The sequence below is a fragment of the Aythya ferina genome, assembly GCF_964211825.1.
Source record: "Aythya ferina genome assembly, chromosome: Z".
NCBI classification, from domain to species: Eukaryota; Metazoa; Chordata; class Aves; order Anseriformes; family Anatidae; genus Aythya; species Aythya ferina.
Genome location: NC_140299.1, coordinates 12197731 through 12220113, shown reverse-complemented (window position 1 = coordinate 12220113; position 22383 = coordinate 12197731). Strand labels below are relative to the sequence as shown.

Here is a 22383-nt window from a genome sequence, read left to right as displayed (position 1 = left end):
TAGCCTTAATTTTTGTCAGAGCTCAGAAAATGCTGTGCCCAAGGAGCAGTGTGATGGGGCATACAGAACATTTGGCTGTATCTGAATGGATTTTTGCCTCCAATTACTTGTATCAGCAGGACTTTTCATACATTTTCATTGCTGCCCAGACTTCTTGTGCTTGCTGTGTTGCTTCTCTGTCAAGGGAAAACGAGCAGCTTCCACAAAAGCTGGCAATCAGCAGGGACCCAAGAATGATACATGTTTGCCCCTTTCCAATCCTTGTGTTCTGTAACCCAGTTCTGTTGCCTCGTACCTGCTGATTCTGGTATTTCTAGAGGGCAGAACTGGAGCTGCCCTATCTTCTAGAGGACACTGCAGATCTGTCTTTCATTCAGGTCATGATGCACTCACCCAACACCAGAACTCCCTTTGCTGGGCAATGTGATATTAGTGTTTGAGTGAAGAGATTACACATGCAGCCTGGAATGCCTTTTAAGAAGAGATGGCATGATATGACAAGGTCCCTGGCCCCCATCTGGGAGGATTCTTTGGAAGAAAAGCACTGGGCAAGGCTGCCAGTCCTTGTTGTTCTAATCAGTCTCCTCCACTTGGCTGGAGCGTTTCTTGACAGCCTTGCGTGTATGTACTTGCTAGCACACGTGGTTTTCCTTAATGGCTCAAAGCACTTTCAGCAAACATTACAATGGAGATTTCTCTGTAAGAGCATGACTAGGCATGACACTGAGTTTCTGTCCTGATCAGGGTTCTGCCCCAACCTTTGTGAAGTCCATAAGAATTCCTCATAAGCCATGATCTACTGTACTGTCTTGGGATTCTTGTCCCCTGTATTAGGTGATAATTAAACATTATTAGAGACTGTAGCTCTGTTCCTTTTCCTGGTTGGATCATTTTTTTCAGACAGATCCTTCAGAGAGAAGGGGGTCTCTTTGTGTGTGGTCCAACTAATAGGCAGAGTGGAAGCCAGTGAGCTCAGTAGTGTAGATACTCCCATGATGGGGAAGGAGTCCCAGATGAATTGATGTAATTTTTAATTTTGTCTTGCTGTTTCTGAGATATAAACCTAGATGGGCTCATGGCTAGGGGAGATGTTGTTGGAATACTGGTGTACCATGATAAAGGATTACAACAGTTATGTGAATAGAAGTTTTGCCACTGCCCTCAAAGGAGTTATCTACAGGATGTAAGGCCTTTTCTCCGCTTCTCCATCATGTTATAACAACAAGTTTAGGCACGGTTAGAGGTTCTGTAGTTCTCTCCAGAGTGAGGACCTCTAACAAGAATTCTTCCCCCCCACTCCTCTTCCAGTTGTCCCTATCCTCAGATTGTGACAGCTATTGTTTCTTTACTTTTGTCTTGCATTGGTATCCAGTCCATTTGTGGCATATAGGCAGTGATGTCCATGTAGTAGGTAGCACTTTCGAAAACATGATCTGGTACTAACTTTTTAAATAAAGTAAGGAAGGTACCATACTCCACATGGATTTACGCTGCCTTTGCCTCCAACCCAGAAATGATGTGTTGCACCATGTTCTCCATTGTACAGGAGGATGCTATGGAAAGTATAGTAAGCACTGGGCACTCATGACGTTTCACTGTTTTGCTGCTGTCAGGGAGTGTCTTGAATGTGCAGAAACTTGTCTCTCTTCTGAATATGACTGCCAGAATCCCTCTGGTACTTCAGATGTAGAAAAGGACTGGGCATTATCCATTGCTTACAGAATTTCTTCTGCTGGCAGCACAAAATGTTCCCTTTTTACATAATTATGAAACTCTCTTATGTTTATACATAAGCGAAGAATTATATCCATTTCTGACAATGAACAGCAGGCCTATCCACTCTATAGATTGTTTTACTGCTCTTCTTTTTCTTTTTTTTTTTTTCTTTCTTTTTTTTTTTTTTCTTAAATCAAAACCTTATCCAGTCCCTCTGTAAGCTTCCATTTAGTTTGACAGACTCTAGGCCATTAATCTTTCTGCTGTGGTCTGGAAAACATCTCCAGACTCCTTTCCAGATGTTTCGTTCACTGTCTTATCCAAAATGTGCACTTTGTTGGTAAATCTAAAATTTTAACCCAATCATGGGTACTATTCTTCATGATACTATTATAAACTGCATATTTTCCAATACGTGCAAACAATGCATAAATGGCTTTCTTTGTAAAATTTACCAATCTGAATTTCCCAGTATGTTTGCTAAATTTATTCTCCCTCACCACCACCACCACCACACTGCTTTTTATTTCATATTAATTTGTCAGTGAGTAGGAGAGGCAATTAACTTGTACTGGAGGACAAGAACTACTTTTAGTGAGGGCACATGTATTTACTGAGGAGGCCTCTTTGGAGCAAGGCCACGGTGCCCATTTTGAAAACTCCTCAAGCTTTCAGACAGGCAGTAGCTGTTTTGCTGTGTCTATCATGGAGTCTGCAAGATTTCTGTATGCCTTTATGTGGCACATAAATGTTCATTTCTTAGAAACTCAAGTAAAAATTTTAGTTTTTATCCATAATCTAGAAGTCTGCTCACAGATCTGGCAACTAGACCCTGAGAAATACCCTGGTATCATATACTCAAGAAGTAAGGCTTATTTATTTTTCAAGAGCTTAGTCTGTTTGATTTACTTCCCTGCACCTTCAGAACAATGGAAACTATTTCAGAATGTTCTAAGACATTCTTGTCTCCTCCATAACAGCACCTCTGCTTTGTTAATGGGTTTTAGAAAGCTGTATGCTCCAAGCAATGTGTAAATAGTATATGACATGCTAGTCCATCTTTTTGGTTGCTGTAGCAACATCACACTAAACTATGCATTAGTCAGTAGTCCAGTCCAGCAACTGTCTTGTTTCTGAAGCATGGTTTACGCATTATGAACACAATTAAAAACAAATGCTGAAACAGATAATTGACTGCATAAGCAGTTCCAGCTGAAGAATGTACATGAGAAGGCCTTACACTGATTGGTTGTAGAGCTGAGCCTGTAGATTAAGCTCCATACATAAAATTTTCAAATTTTCCTCACTTCCTGTTTGTCCAGGCAGTTACACATGACATTTTTATATGAGGGAAAAAAAATGCTTCAAGGGTAGGTAAAAGCAGAGAACCATTAGTTCTTTATTATTACTTATGTGTCTGTTCTGTATCAGAGATACAGTCATATGATGCTGAATTTGTTATGGTCCTTTTGTTTCTATATATAACATAATACAGATTTTAGGGAAATCGAAGAGAGGGGTTATACGTTGAAAACATCTATCAAAATCTCCCTTCTGTCAGAAATAACATGAGATATTAAGGAGCAGTAGTCAGGAAATAGAAAATAAAATTTGAATGCTTATAAAAGTTCTAGATAGTAGGGACAACGTTGTCTTTAAAATCTTGTTATGGTCAAAAAGGAAACACTCCTTACATAGAAAGCTGTGAATTTATTTTTATTTTAGTAGAAATCCAAATCTCAAAGAATTCTTATTTGTCCTTATCTAATTTTTACAGAGAAAAAAAAAAAGAAGAAGAAGAAAAAGAAAATACAGAATGCAATTGAAGTTTCAATAATATTAGTACAATTAATGTTGTTTTGCACACAATTCTTAGTACATGCCTCCTTTTCTTTGCTGTTATACTCGTACCTTTGCTGCATCCCTGGCTGATAAGGTCATCAGTGCTATTCTATCTCAAGCAGAAAGAAACTGGGGAGCACTGGAGCAGATCAGAAATGTTTTGAGTCTTTCACTGACAAGAGTGAAATGTTGATGGTGGAATTACTTTTCTTCTTTGGTAGGAGACATATGATATTGATGTTCATGGGTTTTTTTCTTCCCCTTCTCTAGGATACACTCTGAGCCACGGTTACGTGTTTGCTGATTCTCTGCAACTTGCTATTTATTCATCAATCTGCAAGTTTACGTTACATCCAAACACATGGTGCATTTTTACATATTTTGAATACTGTTGTTCATTCTCTTCATTTCAGCTCAGTGTAGGCATTCTTTAACTGGTTATTGCTGAGTTGTCTATAGCCCCTGGGATCTCAAGTGTCAGCTTGTTCTCTGCCATTTTCTGACCAACCCATGCCTGTACTCCTCCACACTGCACCCTTATGTTTTTATTAAATATTTCATTTTACCAGAATAATTACTTACTACTGCCATATATAAAAAATATAGTTATACTAAAATAAGTAAAAGTAAAATAAATTAGAAAAAAATGTTACTCAGCTAAACCATAAATAAATAAATAAATAAATAAATGCAGGCAAACCAAGACAAGTCCAAAGCAAGAGTGACAAGCTTCAGTTGTGAGGACTTGCAAAGTCAGTGAAGTACACAGCCCCTTATTAGCAATTGCAGTAACAGTTCACAGAGCAACAGGACTACAGTAGAAGAAAGCTACGTGTTTAGAGAAAAAAAGATATTTAATTTTAAATAGTTTGGTCCTTGCCCACAATATGACAAGTTCTGGGATTTAAAATATGGTGAATTGTGTAAGGAAAAAAACAAAGTGGGAAGTCTTACATTAAATCAATATTTGGAAATCCAAATACTGTTACTATGAACTAACATGAATTTTTCATTTTGCTTGTCAAGTAAATGCAAGATAGCTATGGCAAATATTCAGTGTTGCTAGTCTTGAAAGAAAAGATTCAAATCTGTTGCTCATGTGGTAAATTTTTATATAAGTAATCCTTCCATAGTTAACTTTTCCGAATTATGGTTCATCTGAGTGAGAAAAAGGTGTATGATTTGACCATAAAATGAAAGCAAACATGGTTAATCTAAAAAGTTGCTTGAAATTACACTGTAATTAGCAAATACTTCCAGTCTTACTTTCAGGAATGATACTGAATGTGTAGATGTGGCCACAATCTTCAGATCTTCTGTTCGTTAATTTCTGACTAATAGTTCCCTTTTGTTGCATCACGTTTTTCTTCCTGTTTGAGGCCATATCCTTACTTACTATGTGAGAATTATTCCCATTAAATTTGGCACAAGTTGTAGTGAGATCAGAGGGATATTTCTGGTCTCCTGTCAAACCTTTTCTTTAATCATGCAGGTTTTCCATAAATGCCATTCCATGGAAAACCTGCTAATTAGATCTTTGTGCATTTTTGATATTTTGCCCAATGAAACAGAAAGGTACTGACTCAAAGTGAGATGTACTGTGTGCATCTTCAGCTGTCTCTACATTCAGTGAGACTTTTCTGCATGGACAATGCAGAGCAAAAGAAGAGATTAAAGTGTACATGGGATTGCAGGTCAAATAACTCAGTATTTAACTTAGAGGACTGCTTTCTATATTTTTATTACTGGTCAATATTAGAGATAAGATAATGACCTAGATGAAATTCTGTCTAACTAGTTAGAAAAAGTCCATAGATTTGCAAAAGAAAAATTTATGTGAATATCTTACTTGATTTTTTTTCCATATAGTATTCTAAGTGACTGATCAAAACTAAAGTTCATTATTGCAGATAAAGAATCATAAAATGGTTTGGGTTGAAAGGGGGAAATTAAAGACATTCTATATATATATATACATATAACTGTATATATGTAGTTCCAATGCCCTGCCATGGGCAGGGACACCTCCCACCACACCAGGTTGCTCAAAGCCCCATCCAGCCTGGCCTTGAGCACTGCCAGGGATGGGGCATCCACAGCTACTCTGGGCAACCTGTTCCAGTGCCTCACCACCCTCTGTGTGAAGAATTTATTCTTATTGTCTAGTCTAAACCTCTTTTAGTTTAAAGCCATTACCCCTTGTCCTATCACTACACCCCCTGACAGAGTCCCTCCCCAGGTTTCCTGTAGGCTGCCATTGTCTGCCCAGACTGTATTTGTGCTCGGGATTGCCCCAGCTCAGATGCAGGACCTTGCCCTTGGTCTTGTTGAAGCTCATGAGGTTTGCACAGGCCCACCTTTCAAGCCTGCCCAGGTCCCTCTGGATGGCATCCCTTCCCTCCACTGTGTTGACCACACCACACAGCTTGATGTCATCAGCTCAATCCCACTGTCCATGCCACCAACAAAGATGTTAAACAGCTCTATCCCTGTCCTGACCCCTGAGGAACACTGCTGGTTAGTGATCTCCACTTGGACATTGACCGTTAACCACCACTTTTTACGTCCAACCATCCAGCCAGTTCCTTACCCACTGTCCATCTGTCACATCCATGTCTCTCCAATTTAGAGACAAGGATATCATGGGGGACAGTGTCAAATTCTTTGTACAAGTCTAGATAGATGGCGTCAGTTGCTCTTCCCCTATCCACCAGTGCTGTGACTCCATCATAGAAGGCCACCAGATTTGTCAGGCAAAAATATACTTTCTTTACAAGTTAATTATAAGGTTTAATCGACTTAGTTGTCTGTGCTTACCAACTGTTTTTTTCATTTCTGTTCCCCACTTCTACTAGTGGAAAAATTGTGAGCTGGCATTCACAGACACTGAAAATATTGAACTAAAAATTTAAAATAATTTAAAGGAATGCTTTATAATTAAAAGGGAAAAGTGGGAACAAAACTCTTTTGTTTTGGAATTCCTTTTATTTTTCTGATTCAAGGTGGAGACATTTTCAGGATTCATAGAATATTTTAGTATTTAATGTGGTGTTTTGCATTAAGAGTGGATACTGACAATGTAAGTTACAATGTAATTAACAAGGTTTCATTTTGAGTCTGAAGAAATTGAATATGCATGTTCACCATATATATTGCAAGTATTTTTTTTCCTCTTTAATATTGAGTTGACATTTTTTACTCACAGTAAGACAGATTTTGACAGAAGTAGTAACTCCAGATAGTTTTGTAAGACTTAAGTAGTCTTATAGGCATCTTAGGCTTGTTAGTCTCATTGGTACGGTATGTCCAAGCTCCACTTCATGCAGTTTCTATTTTGTTCTAAAAATACCTCAAAGCCAACTCTTCTTGTGTCAGAAGTAGATGTAATAGCTAGCTTAATTGGAAAGACAGTGGGCAAGAAGAGAATCTATATTCTTAATATAGAACTAGAAATTAGATATTTTTTACTGTTCGAATAAACTACTATTAATAACAGTTGCTTTCTTGGACAAAATGATGTTGAGTAAGTCTTAAATTGTCTTAAGACATTTTGAAGACGTGTACATTTCAGCCAAGTAGTATAATAATTAAGCTTTTCATCCTTCAGATCTTAAGATCAGATATCCTGATCTTACATCACACCAACTTTAATTATAAATATTTTAGTCAGGATCTGTATTTATCCTGGTAATCTCATTATTAGGTATCAGTATAATCAAGCAGAATAGAACAGGATACTTATATAAATTAAAATTTGGAACATTCGTGTTACCAGGGACCAATTAATTGGCTTTAGGCAAGATAATAAAGAATTTCTACTAGTTTTAATAATTAATACACTACTGAATTTAAAAATAACATCCAGCAAGTAGGGGATTATTGCAAGCTTGTGAATGCTGCCAGGAAGAAGCAGATAGAAGTTAAGTTGGAAAGCAGTGATTATGTCCAGTAGGGTATGTTACCTCCAGATAGGAGTAATCTTCTGACCTATCTCATGTAAGATTTCACATGTTCTGTAGGTGCCTAGCATGGCAGTCACACAAAATCAAAGCATATAAATCCAGCATTTGCAAAATCTGTCAGATTCTTACATTTTGATTTTGAAAGTTCCATAGGTGTTTAAGCTTAGGCTTCTGCATTTATGTCACTGGTATAGCTAGAAAGAGTGGTTCTATTCAGCATCTTGAAAACATGCCTTATTCATACCAACTCATCTTCATTCCTTCTTTTCCCAGCTATGAAATGCATTCTTTATTTACAAGTGCTCCTGGCATGCCCCAAAGGAATTTGTTGTCCTTTCCCTGAAGTCTGAAGTTCATAATTTGGGTCTTATACGAAGAAGTATAAAGAGACATTTTGATAATTAGGTCACAAGTCTTCTCCCTCATGTACTAGAATACTTAGGCTCTTCCTATGGCAACCCAGCTGCCTTTCTAGTTCCTTGCTGGAGATCTCTTCTTTCTTAGCAGCATTAACAGCAAGACCTGCAAAAGGAGCTTAATCCATATCAGTGTTATCAACCTGTTGAGTCTCTTTGTTGCTCTGCTCTTGCAACTCTTCTTCTACTACTACAATAGAACAAAATAAAAACTTGGGAACTAAATTCAAAAAATCTTTTGGAGAAATAGAACCTGGAATTTCTTATCCAGGCTCAAACGTAATTAATATCTCATTTTCTTCAAGAGTGAGTGAGATCTGCTTTGTCAGCCAACAAAAGCTCTTTGTCTCATTGCTCTGAAAGAAGAGGTTGTTATTTTAATTGAAGCTCAGTTACATATTCTGTATCAGTAAATGAACTAGGGTTCATCTCATATTTATAATCTTGTTCAAATAAAACCAAGGTTAAAAGGATACCGATAGACATTTTTCCAAGGTTTTTAAAAAGATAAGGCATGGTTATTTTGTCTCTAATGATGCCTCCTTTATTTTTAAGTAACCTTTTTTCTCTTGGCAGCTTGCCCATATTGTTTGCTTTTTTTTATATTCTGTGCCAGTACCCATATAGCAAAGAAAATGGCTGAAAGTCGGTATTTCATGATAATAAAACTAGAAACTGTTATCCCAAGATGGTTCATTCATAAGTATTTTTACATGGCATTGTATTCACCCTTTTATCTAGATTTAGAGCTGAAAGAGTTCCTGCATTACAACAGTATTTTTCTGCATTAAAATAATTTGTAGTGACTTTTTTGAGAAAAAAAAATAAAAATAAATAATAATAGCTGAATGGGTCAATGCTTTTGTGACTGAGTCACAAACTGTAGTGAAAAATTTCCCAGAAATATCTTTGAAATAAAAAAAAAGTACTACTTGCAATAATACATTCCACTTTTTAGATATAACATTTTTCAATGTAGTAATGCAATTTTCCATTGTGGGAAGGGCTGAAGATTTGCACTTAACAGCACTGAACTCTTTGATGTTTGGATACACTTTTTCATGGACATTTTATGGTATAATCAGTTTTGGTTCTGAGTTTCAAGTATGCTTTTATCTGCACCCTCTTCTTCAAGAAGTCCTTCCTAACTTTTTTTTCTCCACAGTTTTCCTCATAGCTTCCTTAATTTGATCTGCTGTTTTTCTTTCACCTTTGTGTTTGTCTACATAGTCTTTCTTTGCCAATCAGGCATTAGTATACCAAGACATCACAGTATTTTCTTCTCATTCTGACCTTGTTTGTTTGCATGACCCTGTTACAGAGCAGGTAGACTTGCAGGTAGGTCTAAAAGAGCTTGGATTAGCAATAGCAGACAGCAGGACGGCTTGTGACTGGCAAGAAGAGGGTTTCAGTGCTTTTGTAGTCACAGCAGTAAAAGAAAAGTCTCTTTGTTACCTCAAGGCTGCAGAATTTCTTGTAAATGTGCTTTATAGTGGTGGTGTACATAAATCTGAGGGCTTCTTTTCCTGGATGTGTAAATCATTAACAGAACAGTATGTGTGGTCAGTAGTCAGCTTACATTTTAAGTAAGTAGTTCTTACTTTTATCTAGGGCATGTGGTTACAGAAAAACATAAAACTGTTAAAGGTTCAAATTCATCAATACCTCATATGTAGCTGCAAAAATGGCATCTGGAATTTTCTATTTTATATGTACAATAATTGCTCAAAAAATACATTTTTCCTTATAGACAAATCTAGCTACTGAAAAGCAGCTCATGCATAGAATCTGCTTAAACCTATCGCCTTTTCCTGCTTCACTCCCTCTTCCTGGAGTCAGTCTACCCAAGCCCTGTATTTTCTTAAAGAAAATTTAAACTGCTTTGTCCTCAGCCTTGAGGTGATACAATCGTGCTCCAGTTACTCATACAACCCCTCCCTAACCTGTGGCTCCATTCTCTGCCTTTTTTTGTACTATCATTAGTCAAGGTTATTGTTCTGTGCCTATTTCTATCAAATGTGTTAAGGTCAATGTAAACTTTTTTTTTTTTTCTCTTCACTTCCTTAGTATAAAAGACATTTGAGGGACAAGTTAGCACTTGATCTAGCTGTGAAGGCTTGAAATTACATCTTGATTTTTGTGATACTCAGGTTTACTTCTTTCACAGAGATTTTTATGGAGGAGGCTCCAAGTTAATTTCCAAAAGTGGTTTTATCTACAGCAACTTCTCCTGGAAGTTCTTCCAAACTCCTTACTAATTTATGATTGTCTGCTTGAGCCTTCTTAGTTTGTAAGGCATAAGTCATAAGAATGCATCTTAACCTGAAATGTGAAAAATAGAAGGTAAAAATGTAATGTTATAAAATTGTTTTTATTGGAAGCCTGTTTAAGAATATTATGCAGCCAAAAAGGAAAAAAAAAAAAAAAAAAAAAAAAAGTTTAAAATAGTTTGCATTACTTCATTTTCATCCTCCAGAATCATGTAACTGTACACCAGCTTAAAAATAGAATGGAAGAAAGACAGTAAAGCAAATATTTTCAAACTAAAGGTTTTCATTTCACCCTGTTTGGTTTTCGTTTTCTTTTGTTGTGTTTTGTTTTAATGTAGGAAGCAACATAATATTTGCTTTGCAAACTTTGATGATGAAAGAACATTCCAGCTGTTTTTTTGTGTGTTTTTTTTTTTTTTTGCCATGTTCAATGCATTCCACTTACTACATCTTCATAGAAAATTAAAATAACAGAAACTTCTATACATTTTATGATATCTGAGAGAAATTCTGAAGTTATGAAACTTGGGGTGAGAGTTTATCAGTTGTTCTTACTATTTTTATGTATTGGAATTACTTCAGTGAAGTTGAACTCAGCTGCTTACTATAAGGGATGTTTAATGTCTCTCTGTACTTAGGAAAATAGTGGCTTATTTACCTGAATAACAGGAAGCATCTGAAAAATTATACTGGCTGATGCTACAGGTTCTTCTATAATCTTTGCAGAAAACAGAGAGAAATCCAACCAACAAAACAAAGAACAAATATGTAGATACTGGCATTCAAAAATGCAGAAGGTAGATGCTTCGAGAGAGGAATCCCAAGGACCTACATGGAATAAAAGGAATGTTTTACACTACTTGAATGTTAAGTAGTTGGACAAACCTAGCTTAGATGGAACTGTCCTAGGACAGAAAGCTGTGAATTATATTAAATAGTATGATATTTTCTTTTATTTCTATTATTCTCATGCCATCTGAGTACAGATGTGTTTAGATGCCCCAAGTGAAGTTGGTTTTGCATGTTGGTCTTTCCAAAGAGAGGCTTTATTCAATCTGTTGAGATGGCTTGGAGGTCAACAGTGTTCACAGGAACAAGAAGCTGGAGCCTCCATTTTGTGAGTGTCCCACCAGCGGCCCATAAGCAGGTACCAGTCACAGAACAAGCGAAGCTGTATCACTTCAGGCTGGACAGACTTGAAGAACACCACAGCCCAATATACTGAATCCCAGCTCAGCAGTCAGGTGAAGGGAAGAGTTGAGCAGTCTCAGAAATCAGAAAAGACAAAGTCAAATTTAGAGGGCTTTGTCATTCAAGTGAGATTCTAATCTCACTGTTTTTAGCTTCAGGTCAATTTTAAGTTTCATTAGATTTGGATCTGGGCTCTTACTGGTTTACTTATTAGACCAATGGAGAAAGACTAAGAATTTGCATTTGGATTTTCATTTCCACTGTATATACACAAAAAGGAGATGATGATTTTATCTTCAAATCAGTTTAATAACTGAAAGTGCTACTGGTGTGCTGGTGCATTATCATTCTAGATATTTCCAGATTGTTTTCACATACTCAGCATGGGTTTGTTTAAAATAAACATGTTATATTCCCTGTGATATAGAAATTCTTCTGAGTCACTGTGAAACTTTTTTTGTTTTTCTCAAGTGTTCACAAGCTACTTATATTGTGCAGATATGTTGCATGAGAAAAATGGCAGTGCATTCCCCTTGCAAGTAAAAATTGATCAACATCAGCAAAAACTGCAAAGCTTACAGCACATAAGCACATGCTACAGGCAAAAGAAAATTGGGAAAAACATATGAGAATCACAAAAGCATATTAGATTTTCTGCGGTGAGTAAAGGTGCTGCCTTTTCTTTACACATAAAACTTTATTGTATCCCTCCTTGAGGAAGTGGCTTCAGTCTCTTGCCATAGTAAACAGAATAGTGTACATAATCCCAGGGCCACAATAACTTAAACTTCATGATCTTAGCGACTGAGGGCAATTGATTAATAATTAATTATTGATATAACTCTATTCACTTCAGCAGTTTTAAACCTAAACATTTTTTGCCTAGTGATCTTATTTGACAGGCAAGCAATCTTGCTGTAATAGGCTTCATTCTTCCAATGCTGCCCTGTTTAGTGGAACGCTAATGCTACGCAGTAAATTGTCTCCTATTCTGCAGCTGTAGGGATAAATGAGCACTTCAAGAATATCTGCATCGTAGGGAACAGGACAGTGATGTTCACAGGAATGGACTGGACCTGGGAACACACAGCTTTTACCAAAATGACAATGAAAAATTAATTCCCACCTATATTGATCTCTTTCATCTAAAACAACCAGCAGCTGCATTCAGCTAAGGTCTTTCTAATCTTGCAAACTTTCAAAAAGTACTTTTGCCATACGTATGATATGGTCTTGAACAATTTGTTTTGTGTGCAAAGTTTGAGAGGTTCTGTTTTAGCATTGAGTTGGCTTTTTTTTTTTTTTTTTTTCTGCCCACTTATTCTCATGTAATTTTTTGCATGTTCATTCCAAACTAGCTGGGGAAGGCTGTTAATATTGTATAAATCAAAATATAAAGTCCTTGTATCAATCAAAATATAAAGTCCTTCTTTTCTGAGCCCATAGTGAAATCCTTAATTTTCAGACTGTTTCATTACAAGCTATTTTTCCTACGACCATGAGAGCCAAGAAAGTGATCTGCTTCTCTGCTGAACTCCTGGTACTGTTTAGCCCCCCAGACTCCCAAGACCATCTAGTTTATTTGCAGCAAGATTGGTTTCTAATTGTGTCCATACAATGCATGAAGAGAGAGCTGATCAAAATGCACGATGTAGAAGACCTTGCAGAGCGATCTAGGTAGATTGGAGCATTGGGCAATCATCAACAACAAGTTCAGCCAAGGAAAATGCTGGGTTCTGGACTAGAGACAGAGCAATGGGACACAGGTACAGCCTGAGACACAAGTGGCTGGGGAGCAGCTCAGCAGGACGGGATCTGGGGATGCTGCTCCACAGCGGGCTCAACGTGAGCCAGCAGCATGCCTGGGCAGCCAAGAGGGCAAAGAACATTTTGGGGTGCATTAAACACAGCATGGGTAGCCAGCCAAAAGAGGTGATTCTCCCCCTATACTTAGCATTGGTGCAGCCTCACCTTGAATATCCGGTGCCGTTCTGGGCTTCACAATATAAAGAGGATGTTAAGGTCCTTGAAAGTGTCCAGAGGAGGACAAAAAAGCTGGTATCAGGGCTGGAAGGCATGTCCTGTGAAGAGAGGCTGAGGACACTTGGGTTGTCCCATATGGAGAAAAGGAGGCTCAGAGGTAGCCTCATTGCTGTCTACAACCTTCCTGAGCAGGTGAAGTGAAGAGGGAGGTGCTGGTCTCTGATCAGGGTGTGTGGGAACAGCACAAAGCTGCACCAGGGGAGTAGGTTCAGATCTCTGTGAGGGTGGTCAAGCACTGGAATGGGCTTCCTAGAAAGATGCTTGATGCCCCATGCCTGTCAGCGTTCGAGGGACATTTGGACAATACACTCAATAATGTGCTCTAACTTTTATTCAGCCCTGATGTTCTCAGGCAATTGGATACAATGATCTTTGTAGGTCCCTTCAAACTGAACCATTCCGATTCTAATTCCACTTTAACAGTTGTGTCAAAATACAACATGCCAATTATCTCCCACATACCCGTTTTCAAAATTTTGGTCATTTTTTAGATCTGTTTAATGTTGCAGTTGACAGGTTTTTTTTTTTTTGGAGCTAATGAAAGTTGATCTCATTTATATAACTCATTCCAGAAAAATTAATCAAAATTGTTTCAAGTTAAGACTGCTGTGAAGAAACAACAGTAGCTTACTTGAGTTCCTCTCTATGATTGATGAGAATTTTGTTTCCTTTTGCAGAAATATACAAGTTCGTATTAACTTGCTGCTGACCTTCTGTTTTTTTAAGTAAGTTAAGTGCATTTTTCATTTTTCCCTGATTGCTGGTACTTAGCCAATTTGAGTGAAGGAACTGCAGTTTTTAGTTTGTGCAATTTTCACTTGCTTCTGAGAGTGTGAAAGGGCAACAGACATCATAGTAACCTAAATGACTGTGCAGTTACTGTATAAGGAGGTCAGCCTGAAATTCAGATATGTGCTCCAGGAGAGTAAAATTTTTGGATAGCAACTGAAGAGTAATGACAGCACAGTAGAGCAGTGGACAGAAAGGAAAATATGGTTCCACATTTTCCTGATGGCAGCCTTCCGGTATCTGTAAGGAGTTTATCAAGAAGATGAAGCCAGGCTCTTGCCTCAGTATATGGTAGGACAAAAATTGACTGGTATTGTAATGAGAGAGGTTTCAACTGAATATAAAGTTCACCTGAGAACAGTCAAGCAATGAAACATGTTGTCCCAGGAAAGCTGTGCAGTGTCAGATTTTGACAAATTTTCAGCTATGAATGGATAAACGGTACACAGCCTCGTCAGGTCTCATAGGTGACTGGTTTGAGTTACCTCCTCTTTTGGAGTTCTTCACTGGCAGTGCCCCCAATTAAAAGTAAAACTTCAGTAGCTTGGACCTGCCTGGTCTTATCAGTCCTGCCAATAAGATTTAACTGCCACCTAGCTTATTGTAGTCTAGCTACATCTAGCTTAGTGTAGTCAACACATAGGGGAGAATAGGTGGATACAAGCGCTTCCTAAAAATAAACCTTGCAGATGTGTTTACTACATACTATGTAGCTCCAAATGTTCGCATAACTTCATGGAATTGTAAATAAACATGCTGTATTTGGTTTTCCACTTTCCTAACTTAAACAGCTGTTGTATGTCTAGAGTTAAGGTCAACTAACTTGGCTTTCTTACTTGTGCTCAAGCAAATACCACTTATTTGTTCTTCCAGACTGATTTTTGAACGTTTCTTTTGAGTGGAAAGTTAAACAAAGATATGCTTCTGCATGTCTAATTTGAGAAACATGGATATTTGGCGGATTTCAGTCTCCAAGGATGGTGACTCCACAAGCTCTCCTATGCAAGCTTTCATGGTTTAATACAAAGCTTATGAAATACCAATTAAATTGCTGAGTAATTGATTTCTCTATAAAAAGAATTGCAAAAGAGATGTTGCTTTCTCCCTTTTCTCCCACAACTTCTCTTCTTCCTCAGCCTCCCCTGCCTTCTGGATGTGTGCACACACACACATACACATAACATGTGTTGGAATATTTTCCTTTTATCTCTGTCTACTGTACTTCTTCTGACTACTTCAGCTACTTCTCTCTTCTTCCTTTACAGAGGTCTACTCTTGATCTTTTGCTCTCCCTCCACACCTTATACTGCATAATCTCATCTGAAAAGATAACTTTATCTATCCTCTTTGTGTTGATTACCCATGAATCTACATCTGCAAACCTTTCCCTTTGCCTTTTAACCAAATAAAAATATTGGCCAGCCTCTCTGATGTTTCTTTGTGAATTTATCATCAGCAGACCAAGCTGGACATGGCTCAAGGACAGTTCTTGATTAGTCACCCAAATCCTTTGTTTCTCACTCTCTTTCTTAGCTACTGTAGAAGTACAGAACCACCCTGCATCTTAAGCAGCAAATCACTTTTCAGATATGACTTCATATCCAGGCTGTCTTGCAGATTCTTCTGGGTTGCTGCTGTAAAATACTGTGCTTTCTGCTGACTAGATCTCTTCTTGTGTGTTACACTAAACAGCCTCAGAAAAATAAAATCAAAACCATTCTAAAATTACAAAATAATCATTGGAGATTCTGCTGGATGAAACTGCTTTTTGTTTGGTTTACTAAGGAAGTGAGGCTGACTGATCTCATAATCTATAGTCTCTGTTCCCTCCAATAGCATATTATCCTGTTGCCCAGTTTAAATCACATTTAAAAGAGGATAGAATTACCAAAGAATTTACAGAATGGAACATTCTTACAGAAAGAATGGAAATGTACAGTTTTTTAATGAAAATTGCCAAATGAATGGAAAAGAGAGAGACCCTAATTAGTGCCCCTCCTTGTGTTGTAGGAACATTGTGCAGAATTTCATTAACGTTACATTCCAATAGGCAAAAGTCAGTTGGACAGTCAGCATGTCTCATATAGAAGCCACCACATGAGCTCCATCCTTTCTGTCTGTTAGCCAGTGGAGTACCATGGAGGATGTCAGGAGGGAGGAAGCTGGTATTACAGTGGAAAGGTGAAACAAAAGAGAATCAGGTTTTATTAATTCCACTGCTCAAAGAATAACATGTTTTTTTTCCATGCTGGTCTCTGCTTTAATCATGTGTTATTGCCATGTTTTAGAACTTAACTCCTGTTGACTCACTATTGCAAAACTGTTTCTGAAAGAGCTTTTGTTCTCTTAGAATTACAGACTTATTTTATTCAAGGGCACAAAGTGTCAGCAAGAAATCGGCAAGAAATATTTGGTGCAACTCAGGGGATAAAGGAGAAGCAATATCTCTAAGGCACTCGTCACATCCTGGCACTACTCAGCAAAGGTGTAAAATGGAACTACTTGAAAATAATTTTGTTTCTTACCAGCTGTCTATGACTCAAACCTCATCTCCTGTCTTGAGAAGGATGGAAAAAAAAATCATTACAAAATCCAGGATAAGAATTGTCTTATTCCATTCTGCTATTATCATAGCTGGCACAGAGCCCATCTCCCCAATTCACAATGTCCTTAGTCAGATACTCCACCCAGACTTTATAAGCTTGTACTACTTTCATCATATAAGTCAGAGGTTTTGCTGGGTTTTAATGTCAAACACTGTCAAACATATAATTAAAGCTGGAGGAAAAAACATAAGCATTCATATTATATAGGTGCTAGAAAGGACAAAGAATCATGTTCCTCAGTAATGTGAAGTGTGCTGTCACTCTGAGTTTTTTGTAAAGTGATAATTAATGAAGTGTTTTAGGATGTAATTTCAGTGCAATCACTCAAAGAGAAATACCAGACATATTAACCTTGCTGGGGATTACCAACCTGCATGCTAATGGGGGGATAGGAATAAATAAATAAATAAATAAATAATGACAAAGCATTTATTTTCCATGCAGTTAGCCAAACACAAGCAAATGAACTTTCTGAAGAATGACAGTGTGTTCCCAGGTTGAGAATTTATATGGTTTATTTAATGGTTTGGCTGTAAAGTCAAAAATAAAGTGGTTTGTAAAGGAATTCGGTCATTGGCTGCTGCTCTTGTTATGAGCACAGCTCCTCTAAAAAAGGAGTCAGAATTTGACTAATGGAAAAATATCATGTAAAAGAAAATAAAAAGAGATTCAGGATTAGAACCAGAATTTCCTGAACTTCAGTGCCAGTTCTTATACATGTTCACCAGTGGAAAATGAGCATAGCGGAGCTCTAGCACAGTTTATTTCAGAACTGGCCTCATAATCTCTCCCTAATAAATGGAATTAGTAATATATTTTAGCTTTGTTTTTGGAATGTTGTCCTGAAGGGTCGTAAGGGTAAAAGTATCCAGAGTGTTGTGTCCACTTCTGGGCTCCCTGGTACAAGAAACACATGGACATACTGGAGTGAATCTAGCAAAGGAGCACCAAGATAATTAAGGTACCGGCATATTTCTTGTATAAGGAAGGTCTGAGAGTGCTGGCAGTGTTCAGCCTGGAGAACAGCAGGCCCAGGGGGATCTTACTGATATGTGTAACTACCTGATGGGGGGGAAGTAAAGAAGTTGGAGCCAGGCTCTTCTCAGTGGTATCAAATGAGAGGGCAAGCAGCAATGGGCACAACTTAAAATACAGGAAATGCCCCTTAAATGTAAGAAAAAACTTTTTTTACAAGGGCAGTAAAATGGTTGAATGGGTTGAGAAGTTAGGACTATACAACAGAGAGGTTGTAGAGCCTCTGTCTTGGAGATACTCAAAACCCAACTGGACATGACGCTGGGCAGCCTGCTTTAGTTGATCCTGCTTCAAGCAGTGATGTTGGACTAGAAAACCTCCAAAGGTTCCTCCCAGCCTCATCCATGCTGTGGTTATTTGCATTTTTTTGAAAATTCCTGGATTTTTTTTTTACAATTACTTGGATTATTTATTTATTTATTTATTTATTATATATTTTTTTACAATTACTTATAACTAAATTGCTACTACAATTATTTCTGCTTTCAATCTAAAGACCTCAGAGTATCTTGGGAATTCATTTTATCAACACATATATTATAAATGTGATTTAAAAGATTCACATCTCTGTGAGATTTGGTGTCTGAATTTGGCAGGTGTAAAAGAGGTGTCCAATACCAGAGACTAAACTGTCAGCAGGGACAGGAACAGAACTCTGGAGCTGAGTTCTAGTTTACCTTCACCAGCAGAACATGCACTTGTTTCCCAACACTTCTGTCTTTTCTGCCTCTGGAACACTACCTGGAAGGCTTCGTCTCCTCCATGATTTTCCACCCTTGAAATTTATTTCCTTCTCCTATCCACAGATTTGTACTTTGCAACCTATGCTTTCACTAAGGAAACTAAATATGGATTTAGGTTTTAAGTAGCAGCAGCAGGTCTCCAAGCTGACAGACAGCTTGCAGAAATTACTCTGATTTTAACAGTTATGACCTGTATTACTGAGTAATTTTTTTTTAAGATAATGATATTAGCAGTGCTAGCTGTACTTCCTGCTGATTGTTTGCTTATACAACTGATGCATGTAGCCCACGATCTAGAGTATTTCTCCTGTCATGGTACCAAAAGCATAAATAACTTCCTACCACTTTAATTTCTAGTAAAGGACTGGTTATACCTAATTACTAAATACACTGTGGGCAAAAATGTATGCATTCAGTGTAATAACACTGATTTAATATCAGAGTGTGTACTGGCGAATTCAGCCCCATAGCAAAACTGACCTTGAGAGGCTGCTACTATACATTCCAATTCCTGCAGGGGGATGCTTGCTTCTTCAAGAATTTGAGCAAAGATTGTGTCAAAGAAGGAATTAATATGTAATTTTTTTTTGCAGTAATTTGCCTCTATTTAGTTGCTACTGCTTTAAGACTCCACCTAATATAGAATATTTCACATGCAGCAGTTCATATTTTGTAGGTACTGTATGAAAAAAATCCTGAGATGCCATAATACTTAGCATTACAGAAATAAAAATAAACAGAGCAATATGCATTTCCCATTAAATTCTTCACAGAGGAGATTGAGATATATTGGAAAAGAACTTCAGATCAATAGGACTCAAAAGAGTAAAGAGGTTCATACAGATGGCTTAGTAAAGTACTGAGGACATGTGCTTTTTTGCTGAGCCATGTGAATTACAAACATATCATTCTTAGAACTAATGCTTGACAATAACACTGAAATACAAATCTGACCAGCCTGTGAAATTCTCATTAGCATGAGATAGTTTTAACAGGTGAAATTGTCACATATAGATTTGTGTGTAAAGAAAATACAGTATTAATGGTATCTTGTGCATATAAATTCATCACAGGGACAAATAGGATAACAAAAGATTCCTGAAAAACAGGTGGCCCTAATATCATGTGCCTCAGTAGGAGAGTCTTGCCTTTACCACACATAAGATCTTAAGACTGCTTTCTTCTTGCATCTGGCTATTTGCAATTTTCCCATGAATACATAATTGACATACAATAGAGCTTTAATACTATGCTAAAAGGAAATCTACATACTTATCAAGTCTTATAAAGTATGTGCTCAGATTGTGATTCTGTAAAATGAATCACATCATTTGTTTACGATTTTGAATGTTGCAAATGATTTGAAACCAAGAAGGTGATTTGTGATTGAGTATTGAAATGAAAAGGAGTGAGCTTAGGTTCATAAACAAGTGTTCATCCTAAGGATAAATGTTCACACTTTGTATAGCAACACGGTTGTTACTGTGTATATGTTTATTTGGAGATGCTCTGCTTGTGTATGCTACTCCACACACAATTGTGAAACTGTTCTAGGCATACTCAGGGATAAAGTAAACAGTCTTTCTCATATCAGAGCTTTTGAGGACTGAAAAAGAGCCAGTGACCTTTTCTTTTCAGCTGCATCTTTGCATACTTAAAAACTTTCAAGTACCAGTTTCACCCATCAAAGAATTAATTTTGTTTGAGCAATAAAAGAATTGGGCAATTATACTAGAGTTGGGAACAAAAGAGAAGGAGTAGTCTTTGAAAAGCGGTGCCCATCAACAACTTGCAGAACCTGTGTGCTTTTGCATCGCTGGAGGAGGAGTGTACCAGCAATCTCTTAAAAAACGCATCCAGTCAATTTGGTTTTCATATCAAAGATAAAACAGAGGTTTGAGATGTGGCTAAATGGTACTGCGCTTGTTTAACCTTCCATCACTGGGACATTGCTTATCTCTTGTCTGTATAGGATGCTACAACACTCATAATGTACTTACAGCTTCTGTAGAAGGATGATAACATGAGGTTAATGGTTGTGTTCAGATCTGTATGCCCATGGCTCTCAATCTGTAATTCTTGGTACCTGTCCTGAGTAGCTCAGAACATAGTCTGGAAAGGACAAATAAGATGTGAAGCAGCATGTTACTTCATTAACAGTAAATGTCTGAAGCAGTTTAGGAACATGGCAGAGGTAGCTGTTGAACTAAGTATATTTTTAGTGTATTTTAATCAGCAGCATTTAACTATGAAAAAGAATAGATCTGTGGTACTGAACAGCTGGTAATTTTTCTACCAATCAGCATGCTTCAGAAAAGATAGCTGTGTAAATGAAAAGTAGGATAGCAAATGTTTACAGGCAGCTAGGGCTCTGAAAATGAGGTAAATATCAGTTTGATAAATCTGAGCAAGAAAAGCAGAAAAGCAGTACACTGAAAAGCTCCATATAATCCAATGGACTTCTGTGAGTCACTTGGTGGATTTATTTCTAAAATATGTGTTTACATCTAAAGATTTCTAAGTGTGTTATTCACCAATCCATACTGTCTGCAACTAATTTGCCCTTTTAAGGTCCTATTGCTATTTGCACCATCTTGAAAGACTACCTTGAGGCAATCAAAAAACCCGTTCTTCATCCAGATAGCAGCTTTACAAGTTGACTCTCCTGTGCTCTCTGAGCTGCACTTGGGACAAAACTTGAGGGGGGAGGAAGGAAAGGCACCAGGGGCCTCTTTTACCTGCTATCCTGGCTGGGTCTTAGAGCATTAATAGTTTGTGTGTACTTGAGATGGTTTGTTCGGAGTGCTGATGGTAGCCACCCAAGAGTGTTATATGGGCAGACTTGTTGGGTTGTACCTATCCTTTTCTTCTGGAGGGGCCCCTCTTCACTCTGAGAGGCCCAAAGTTTTCAAATGGAAGAAGATCTTAAGGGAGACAGAGGCCTGACTGTTCAGGCTCAAGGATTTTGTCATGTCCCTTTAAAATGTGTGCATCGGATTTGCAAGTCTGGTACCAGTGAGTGTCTACCAAACAGTGTCAAATATATATCAGACATAGTTTCAGTGAGGCAAATCAAGGATTAAATAAAAAGAGCAGTTTAAAACATGGCTGTGTTATTCTTCAACATTTTTTCCATTGGCATTATATAAAATATGTTTCTAAGTAGGGTGTGCAGCCAAGATGCAGGCATAAGACTGTAAAAGGCACCACTGGAAATGCAACATGAAAAGATGCAGGTAACAATAATGATTGAAGGTGTGGATCCAAGTTTCAATAAATATGACTTTTATATCAAGTGAAAAGGTCAGTCTTTGTGTAAGCAAGGACTTAAAAGCCTGTGCTGTGTTATTACGTAAAGTAAAACTGACAGTTACAGCTTTTTTTCCTCCTGCCATTTCTATGTGCTTAAATGTCAGCATAAGGTTTTTATTTCAGGGATTATGGAAGCAATGTTGTGGATTAAACACAAAATGAATTTTATTACCATCTGAAATATGATTGGGTAACTATGGTTGGGTAATAAATGTTGATTGTAATGGGATATAAAACAAAGTGGACTGATGTTAATTACAGAGGCTAATGGCTGATTTCCAGTGGTCTAAATTACCATGCTTAAAATTATTTCAGCTGTTAGTAACATTTACTAGTTTGCTGCAATTTACCATGAAATCCACTATACCAAGGCCAGGCATGAAGGTTCCTACTGCTTATGCCCTCTCTTGGATTCCATGTAAATAACAAATACTTCTAAAAATATCGATGAAGTCATT

General features: G+C 37.5%; 1 protein-coding gene across 10 annotated transcripts in view; it reads left to right on the top strand.

Moving 5' to 3' along the window:
- The window catches only part of PRLR (prolactin receptor), a 170117-nt gene that overhangs the window by 108691 nt on the left and 39043 nt on the right, over positions 1-22383 (top strand). Inside the window, exon 3 of one of the 10 annotated variants that reach the window (XM_084503763.1) lies at positions 3829-3922. The exons of 8 other annotated variants lie outside the window; for them this stretch is intronic. The gene's annotated coding sequence lies outside the window, so the exon portion shown is untranslated. Of the gene's footprint in view, positions 1-3828; positions 3923-14144; positions 14166-22383 lie in introns of those variants that run through there. One more of the 10 variants, XM_084503765.1, reaches the window with a different exon arrangement.